General features: G+C 41.6%; 1 long non-coding RNA gene across 1 annotated transcript; it reads left to right on the plus strand.

Moving 5' to 3' along the window:
* Positions 1 to 766: 766 nt before the first annotated feature.
* Positions 767 to 3,501, plus strand: LOC139073921 (uncharacterized). The gene is made up of 2 exons (XR_011523103.1): positions 767 to 1,032; positions 2,230 to 3,501. It is a non-coding gene; the product is annotated as an uncharacterized lncRNA (long non-coding RNA).
* Positions 3,502 to 8,926: the final 5,425 nt, after the last annotated feature.

Raw genomic sequence — 8,926 nt, forward strand, 5'->3', positions numbered from 1 at the left:
ATTATTTAATATCTGAGCCTCAGTTTCCTCCCATGAAATAAGACTAATAATAACTAGGGTTGTTGTGGAAAAAAATTAGGTAATATATGTAAAGTATCTGGGAGGTAGTAAGCACTAAATTTGTTAACTATTTCTGCTTACAAATGTTTAGACATATAGATGACTTGGTCTGGCAGGTTTTCTCAAGAAGTCTATTCTGTGAATTAATTCAGTGGGGAAGGATTTGTGTGGGATCCTGGGGGCAGAGAATGGTGGTGTCAAGGGTGGCATGAATAGTATAGAGCCTTGCCATTCAAACTGTGGTTCCATGGACCAGCTGCTCCAGTTTATTCACTTTAAAAACATTTAGTTTTCATTATTTTCTATAGGTGAGACAATGAAATACAAGTCTAGGACGGAGAGAGTTTCTTTTAAGAAATGCAAACAACACAGTTGTATCTTTTTTACTGTAGACCCTTGAACAAGGAGCTCTATGTTCCCTCAGTGGTGCTGCTGTTGATCAGAATAGGTTGGGAGGTAATTTTGGCAAATGCCTTCAGAGAAAGTTTATGAGTCAGTCAAGAAAATCAGTCTCACTGGGCCTTATTTTGATAATTCTTGATGTCTTTGAACACTGTAGTGGTCTTATTATATACGTCTGCAAATTTGACATTTCTCTCTTTTAAAGGTGAACTCCAAAACCCCTCCTCTTGTATGTGGGCTAGACTTAGTGGCTTGCATCAAAGGAATAGTATTTGGCAGAAACAATGCTCTGTATCTTTTGAAGACAGGTCCTAAAGAGGATAGCTTCTGTCTGGTTTCTATCTCTTGGATCCCTTACTCGAGGCATAGCCAGCTGCTTTGTCATGAGGATGTTCAAGCAGTCCCTGGGAGAGGCCCATGTGGGGAGGAACTGAGGTCTCTCACCAACAGCCATTACCGATGTCACTTTGGAAACGGATTCTCCAGCCCAGTCAAGCCTTCAGATGACTGCAGCCCCTGCTGACATCTTGACTGCAACCTCATAAGAGATCCTGAGCCAGAACCACCCAGGTAAGCTTCTCATAAAGTCCTTGATGACAAAATTGGTGACAGAATGCTTTTTTATTGTTTTAATCTACAAAGTTTTGGATAAATTTGTTATACAGCTATAGATGACTAATATTGATTTTGAGACTTGGAACTGGGTGTCACCAAAACAAAAATCTACGCTGTGAGAGTGGCTATGTAACCAGGCAGTAAATGGAGGTAGGGAGGACCTTACAGAAAGTGTTAGGGAAAGCCAAAAGTGCGTTGACAAGACTGTTACTAGAAGACTGATGGCCTTCAAGGAGGCTGGTAGAGAGGAATGAGAGGAAAGTGAAGAAATGTTATTGGAAACTGAAGGAGAGGGATGCTTGCTCTCTAGTGGCAGAAAGTTTAGCAACACTGTCACCTGTATTAATGTGAAAAGCGAAAAGCATACTTAATGAACTAGGTGATCCAGCTAAGGAGAGTTCCAGGCAGAGCACTGAAGGTGCTGTCTGGTTTCTGTTTGCTGTTTTTAGTAAAATGTTATAAAGATCTATTATAACTATTTATAAAGTGTAAAACTAAGGCAGGAATGGTAAACAAAAAAGGGGGAGTTTGCTGGCTTTGAAAGTTCCCAGCCCTTCAGATGGTAATTAATGCTAAAATCAAGATTGGGTTCCCACAAAGATCAAATCTAGGGCACTGTCAGGAAAACATTGTCTAAATAGGAAGCTGAAGATAGGACTGTAAAATTCTTCAAGGTCTCATAGATTAGAAAACACTTTAGTCAAACAATACAGTTTCTAAGTTTGTTGGCCTCAGCACCTCCATTAGAAGCCACATGCACTGCTATAGTCTGAATGTTTGTGTCCTCTCCAAATTCAGATGTTAAAATCCTAACCCCCAAAGGTGACAGTGCTAGGAGGTGGGGCCTTTGGAGGTGATGAGGTCATGTGAGCAGAGACCTCATGAATGGGATTAGTGCCTTATAGAGAGACCCCATAGAGCTCTTGATCCTGTTCTCCCATGTGAGGACAGAGTGAGAAGTTGGTAGTCTACGACCCAGAGTGGGGCTTTTCTCCAGAACCCGACCATGCTGGTACCCCGATCTTGGACTTTCAGCCTCCAGAACTGTCAGAAATAAGTCACCAGTCAGAGATATTTTGTTAAAGCAGCCCAAAGAGACTAAGATGGGCACTTATTTTGAAAAGATTCATGTGTATTGCTTTTGTCTGACAGAGTAAACTCCAATACGGTTCATAGAAAGCACACAACATTCTTAAGAGAGTTTTGTTGTCGGAAACACTGCCAGCTTGGACTGAAAGGGATTCCTTTGGACTCCAAAACTTCTACCAGCAGGAAACAGACTGAGAAAACTCGTCGACGGCAAACTTGAGCTGTTTTGCAAGTGAAAATAAGAATAACTCAGAAGCCAGAATCAAGAGTCCAAAGGGCAGAGGGAAGAGCCATGGAGTAGTATCGCCAGGCCTAGAGTCTAATCAACTGCCCTGGTCAGTTTCAGAATTGCTGTGGATCGGATACTTCTGTGAATTTCTTTTTCTCTCTTTTTGAATGGGAAAGTCTATGGTTCTATTACAATTATCCTATATTGTACCACTGTTGTATGTTGGCTATGAGACAATGACAATGGCAGAGGAGGGGGGGGACTTGACTTTAGAGGTCACAGGTTTACAGATCAAGGGGAACCATATTTGAGGAGCTAACTTGAGGAACCACACCCAAGAAGCCTCATCTGCAGTGGGATATGATTTATATGACAAGATCCTGGACCTCAGTGATGTAAGGGATGAAAATTTTAGAGGCCTTGAGAGGGGATGAGTGTATTCTGCATGTGAGGTGAATATAAATAATTTGTGGTCTGAGGGGAGACCTGGGAGGGGGTTTAAAATGTGTCACAAATTCTCTGACCGCTTCTCTTCAAAAGTGGATGGTAATTTTCCTCCTGAATTTACGCTAAACTTGGTGGTTTACTTCTAATGCATAGAATGTGGCAGGTGGGCTGCTCCGACTTCCAAGGAAAGATCATAGAAACGATAGATGATATCTGATTCTCTCTCTTTTGGATCACTTGCTCTGGGAGAAGACAACTGCCATATTGTGAGGACACTCAAGCAGCATTTTGTGTGGAGAAATGGAGGCCTCTTGCCAACATCTAGCCCCAATTTGCCTGTCACTTAAGTAAGCCACCTTGAAAGTGAATCCTCCAGACTCTGAGCATTCTCATGACTGAAATCCTGCCCAGTTATAACATCACTGGAGTATGTTTTTGTATATCACAAAATTGAACCATTTCAGGTGTACAGTTCAATGATTTTTGGTAAATTTACTAGCTGATGCAACCATCAACATTAATCAATTTAGGAACATTTTTATCACCCCCCCCCCAAAATACCCTTCATGCTCATTTACAATTAATCCCCTTTCCCACTGCCAGCTCTGGGCAACTGCTAATCTACTTTCTGCCTCTATAAATTTGCATTTTCATACAAATGGAATCATCATACGTGGTCCTGTGTCTGGTTTCTTTCACTCAGCATAATGGTTTTGAGGTTCATCTATGTTGTAGCATGTGTCAGTAGTTTGTTCCTTTTTTCCTTTGCTGAATTTCCTTTCCTTTCATTATATGGGTACACCACCCTTTGTTTCATAGTTGATGCATATTTGGGTTGTTTCCAGTATTTGGCTGTTGTGAGCAAAGCTGCTATGAATACTCATGTGCAAATCTTTGTGTGTACATATGTTTCAGTTCTCTTGGGTATACACTTAGGAGTGAAATTAAATGAGGTAAAACTCTGTGTTCACCTTTTTGAAAAACTGCTAAACTGTTTTCCACAGTGGCTGCACCATTTTATGTCCCTGCCAGTAATGTATGAGTATTCCTGTTTTTCCACATTCTTGTCAACATTTGTTATCGTCTGTCTGTCTTGTTATCAATATTTTGGTGAGTGTGAAATAGGTATCTCATTGTGGTTTTAATTTGCAGTTCTCTGACTAATAATGTTGAGTATCTTTTCTTGTGCTTAACAGCCATTTGTATATCTTCTTTGGTGAAATGTCTGTTCATATCTTTTGACCCATTCTGTGATTGGATTGTTTGTCTTATTGAGTTCTGAGTGTTCTTTCTAAATTCTTGATGCAAGTCCTTTATCAGATAAGTGTTTTGCAAATGCTTTCTCTCAGTCTGTTGCTTCTTTCACTGTCTTCTGAAGTGCCAAAGTTTTGAATTTTGGCGAGGTCCAATTTATCCTTTTTTTCCTTTAAGGAGTATACTTTTAGTGTCACATCTATAAAATCTTTAACTCACAATTTTGAAGATTTTCTGCTATATTTTCTTCGCAATGTTTCTTCTCATGTTCAAGTCTATGATCAATTTTGAGTGAACTTTTATTATGTAAGGTGCAGGTCTAAGTTCAATTTTCGCAACACTATTTCTGGAACAAATTGCCCTTTCCCCAATGAATTGTGTTGTACCTTTGTCAAAGATCAGTTGGCTATAAATCTAAGGACTTATTCTGGTACAGTACCACATTGATCTTGATGACTATAGCTTTATAGTGTGTTTTGAAATTGGGACGTGAAATTCCTAAACTTTGTTCTTTTTCAAATTTTGTCCATTCCAGTTGTTTTGCATTTCCATATAAATTTTGCTTGTCAACCTGCTCAATATTTTGACAGCAATCTCCTGGGAGACTCTGAGCCAGAACTCCCAACTAAGTCATTTCTGAATTCCTGACCCATCGAAACTGTCGGGAGGATGATGATAAGTGTTTGTTCTTGTTTTAGACACGAACTTGTGGATAGTTTCCTCCACAGCAACAGATAACTAATATGACCACCTGACTTTACTTAGTATGTCCCTGCATGATGCATGACATTTGGTGTCTCTAAAATTCATGGTGCTCTCGGATTTGAAGATTTGCTGCTATTGAGGAAAAGAAAAACGTGGCATGTGGTGGAAGCCAGAGAACTGGGGAGAGGAAGGAGCAGTGAGGAGTAGGGTAGAGGAGTCTAGAGTGGCAGTCAGCAAACTGTGGCGTGAGGGCCAAATCTGGCCCAGAGATGGTTTTAAGAATAATTTTTTTATTTTTAAAGTGTTGTTAAAAAAAAAAAGAATATGCAATAGAGAACTTATGTGACCCTTTACAGAAAAAATTTGTTGACCCCTGGTCTAGAGCACTGGAGAAGAGTCTGGACTGAAGGTAAAGATTTTAGAGTCCTGAGCATCTAGGTTGTGTTTGAAGTTACGAGAAGAGATGGTTTGATATTTGGATCTAGGGCCTGGTTCCCAGACCTGTCACCACTGGGGAGGAGATAAGTCCTAGGCTCCCTCAGGCAAAACATCAGAGATACAAGTGGTCATTTGGATCTGACCCTACCCTGCCCAGGGACAAGGGGGACTCATGACTGCTTATACTCCTTTGCAGCAGACTGAGAGTCCTGCCACCACCTGGTCCCCTCCAGGCCTTGGTTTTCAGGGGCAGGAATGAGACCTGGACTCTCACGGGAAAGCTTCTGTAGCTCAAGGTGTGGAGGCCTGCACCTAACAAACCTGTGAGTGAAGACTTCCAAGTGATGCCCCCTCCCAGCTGATGGTCAGCTTTGCCTCCCTGTCCCCCCTTCCCTTCCAAGCCCGGGTACTGGACATGCATCCTCTGAGGACACTGGGAATGACGGCCTGTGGTTCTTAAAGGTATTTGGACTTATCCCTCCAGAGCCCAAGAACAAGAGAGGATGCACAATTCATCCTCGACCCACCCAAGTTGGCTCCCTGTCCCGCACCAGAATTACTAGAATTATTGAAAGACCTAAATTGCCCCTGCCAGTGCCTGTGGGGTTACTGCATAAGTCCTCTAGACCTGAAGAGCAAATATGTTCCATTTTGAGAGTTGTCCCATTCTGTGGATTCAACCACCACCCATCCTTCAAAGCTCCATGCTCTCAGCCCTCTGTCTGTGCTCAGACTTCTCTGTTTGGGGTTTGAAATCTCTGCAGCTGTAAGTCAAATCAATGTTTTCTTTTTCTGCTCTCAGTTAAATGGAGATCAGCCCTTCAATCTATGTTTAATTTTCAACAGAAGGCGGGGCCGGCCCAGTGGCACAGCGGTTAAGTTCATACATTCTGTTTTGGCGACACAGGGTTCGCCGGTTCGGATCCCAGGTGTGGACTTACACACCACTTGTCAAGCCATGCTGTGGCAGGCATCCCACATATAAATTAGAGGAAGATAGGCATGGATGTTAGCTCAGGGTCAGTCTTCCTTAGCAAAAAGAGGAGGATTAGCAGCAGATGTTAGCTCAGGGCTAATCTTCCTAAAAAAAAAGAAAAAAACACCCCAGAAGAGACGGTGTTACACTTTGTTCGGTATACATAATAAATAGCAATGATACCAACTTCAGTCATTGTTTGTGTTCCTGGGGCAGCGGGGGCGGGGGGTGGTAGATTATATACATTTCTGCAGATTTCTCTGTTGTGGTGGAAAAAGCTCCAGATTTGGGGTCCAAAAAAACTAGATGAAAGTCCTAGCTTTGAGTGACCTCCAGTAGTCATTTAGCTTGACTGAGCCCCAGGTTACTTAATTTGTGTTGTGGGGATCATGCTGAGGATGGCATATGATGGAATTTATAAAGGCATTTGTACCCTGCAAATTTCTATGCCTAAGGAAGGTGATGTTTTTATTTTATTTTCAAAAGTAGGGAAATAGTTCAAATGTTTGTTCATTGACAATGTAGAGTTAGTTTCTGTTTATCGTAATTCATATCACAGATTACATGCATGGACAGTGAGTTCCTAAATTGAGGTTACTGTGTTTCTCAAGAGAGTCCAATTACGTATAGCTAATAAACAGTCTTCATAAACGGATGTCTCTCTGGAACTGACGGTAGATGGGGGTGAACTTGCTATGCTATTCCTACTTAAAATGAAAGGCCAATTTTCTGAGTCTTGGCCAAAGCAGAGGAGAATCAACCCCAAAGAAATATAGCTCTCAGGGTCTTCTTCCCACACACCCCTTTTCCTCTAAAATTGGTTTGCCTTTTTTTGGTTATTGTTTTTATTTTTGAAGAGTTAGCTCCTTGGTAAGAAAATTCAAATTCAGTCTCTACCAATGTTTTCAATAGAATAAATTTCAACCACCCCAGGTCAAATGCGACAGGAAAGTGAGTTTGACCCTGCTCACGAAACAGCATATTTATTCATTCATTTCATGATTCCCCTTGAGAAAGTTACAGCCTCAATGAAAAGCTTTTAAATTGGCAGGACCCAATATCTATCGAATTTCTCTCATGGACACACAAAGATGAGTAGGCCACCTCTGGTCTTGGCTGGAATTCTAGGAGTCCAGTCTGCAGTGATGAAAACTAGAAAAATCTAGCATGGGCTCTCGCGGGTTCCTACCATTTTATTTACAAACCTGAACTTCTCCTTTTTCACTTCCCCCTATTTGGATTGGTGTCTAGATTTCAGGTGCTCTAATGTTTCTGACCTGTGTCTCTCTTTGCATGGTGCATCTGAGAACTGCCTTTTAGGGTTCTTGCCATAATCATGGGCAAGAGGTGCTGTTCTCCTTTCCTGCCCCATGGTTGTGAGCACCTTCAAAATCACTTATCTATATTTAGAAGTCACTTCCTTTACCTTTAGAATAAGATCTAAGGCACCTGGTACAGACTATGTGCTAAGTAAGGGGCAGTTTTCTTCCACTTCCTCTCCTTCAATTACAGTGTAAGACCTCAATTCTGTCCACCATCGTGTCCAACCCTTCCTTTCATTCCTTCCCAGGCTGTGGGTCCAGCCTTTAGTCTGTTGCAACATGGGACTTTAGAGTCTACCCTTGTAAATTAAAGATCTTGGGTTGCAACCCAGATCCACGGACAACCAGCTCAGTAGGGTGCAGCTTAGACAATAAATCGGACATAAAGGAGTTCCCTTGGAATCACTTCACCAGCTACCTTTCCTTTGCAGTCCTGCTATTGTTTGCGGACAGAATGGCTAAAGGTTATTTCTGATCCCTCGAGGACTCTATCAGGATTTATATCAGCAATTAAAAGCGCGCTGCGTAAGGCGGCTGAATGTATCCAACAGTACAATTTTAGGCAGGAAATAGCGAGTTACTCCCATTCACTCCCAAGCCACTATGGCACTTATTTGAACACTTTATCTTGGTCCAGCTGCCAGAAAACTTTTCATTCTCTTCCCTTACACACAGGGAACCGCCTTTCCTTGGATATCTGAACTCGGAAACATTTAACATTCTCCCAGGAAATAACTCCATTCAAAGCTATTGTTTTTAAGTGCTGGAGTGATTGACTTGAAAGTGACTTGCGTAAATCAGTGCTGTTGATTATTAAACACAATGGTAATTACTGGGCAGGATAATGAAAACACAATATAGTTGTATGAATAACATGTCACAATTGAAAGTAGAACCTATAATGGACTTTTGGTATCATATCCTGCAGTCAAAGGAACCGGGTTGGCAAGGATGTGGTTTGCATCTTTGTGCTACTTTCTCTGTTTCCCCATGTGGCAAATATTCTTAAGTGATCTCATTTCTCCCTTCTGCACCTGAAGGCCTCAGTTCTTCTCAACTAGCACTTCAGGTGGCCGTTACCAACGAAATGGATTTGTACAAAAGATGAAAATGATCTTCTATCCTCATGATGGAATATTTTCATACACTAGACGGTGAGTTATTTGAGGATGGCAGTCTTTTATTCACCCCTGTATTCCTAGCACCTCTTATGAGTGCTTAGTGCTTAACATATAACAATCGCTCAGTAAGTAGTTACTAAACTGACCACGTGACAATACTCAATTACTGATTAAGCACTCTCTATTGAGTCAAGAAGAGCTCTCCAAATAGTGTGTCTGGGTGGCAAATGGGCTATAGGTATGTGGACATCTTGTCTCCCTCAGTTCT

Source organism: Equus przewalskii, chromosome 10 (genome assembly GCF_037783145.1).
Source record: "Equus przewalskii isolate Varuska chromosome 10, EquPr2, whole genome shotgun sequence".
NCBI lineage: Eukaryota > Metazoa > Chordata > Mammalia > Perissodactyla > Equidae > Equus > Equus przewalskii.